The following is a 717-nucleotide window of genomic DNA, read 5'->3' on the forward strand; positions in this document are numbered from 1 at the left end:
AGTACAATTTCTAGGCATTTGTTTTCACTTTTACATGGGGGGTGTATGTATATATATATACATATACATACACCCCCCATATAAAAATGCCTAGAAATTGTACTACCATTATTAAACCCAAAATAACATATTTGTATTCACCATTCTTCAGGTGTTTAGTAGATTTCTCCTTTTTTTGCTGTATGTTGCACAGTGTTTGGCTTTTGACAAACATGGTGTTTAGTCTGATGGCCAGAAAGTACTACTTTTGCTTAACTATTTATCCGAGTTGTAGAGCCAGTTGCATCACTGTGACAAATAAAAGTTTCCAAGAGTCGATTTTTTTTTTCCTCGTCGCCCTATGATGAAACAACCTGTGCAAATTAAAATTTTAACTTTACGGTGCATTCACATGGTATCAGAAACTTTCTACTTCCCACTTGTGAAGTTGTAATTATGAATTTGTCGTGTTCGAGTGCTTTGTTGTCGGAAAGAACTGAAATCATGGTGGATGGCCCATTCATTCTTGCTGGTTTCTTGGAGAAATTTCATTAAAGCCAAAAGGTATAGGAGATATTTAGTCAATAAGTTTTTGAATAAGAGCGTAGCGTCCCATTCATTGGTAACCATATAAATATTTACTGACATATAAATATTCAGCTGGCTGACGATTCCTACATTTCGTTCAAATAAATGCTTTTTTTTTTTTTTTTTTTTTTTTTTTTTTTTTTTTAAAAA

At 32.8% G+C, this 717-nt stretch overlaps 1 protein-coding gene across 1 annotated transcript in view; it reads left to right on the plus strand.

Moving 5' to 3' along the window:
• Positions 1-717, plus strand: part of eef1e1 (eukaryotic translation elongation factor 1 epsilon 1) — a 15074-nt gene that overhangs the window by 10653 nt on the left and 3704 nt on the right. The gene's annotated exons all lie outside the window — the stretch shown is intronic.

This window comes from Sinocyclocheilus rhinocerous, unplaced genomic scaffold (assembly GCF_001515625.1).
Source record: "Sinocyclocheilus rhinocerous isolate Xijiao unplaced genomic scaffold, SAMN03320098_v1.1 scaffold286, whole genome shotgun sequence".
Lineage (NCBI taxonomy): Eukaryota > Metazoa > Chordata > Actinopteri > Cypriniformes > Cyprinidae > Sinocyclocheilus > Sinocyclocheilus rhinocerous.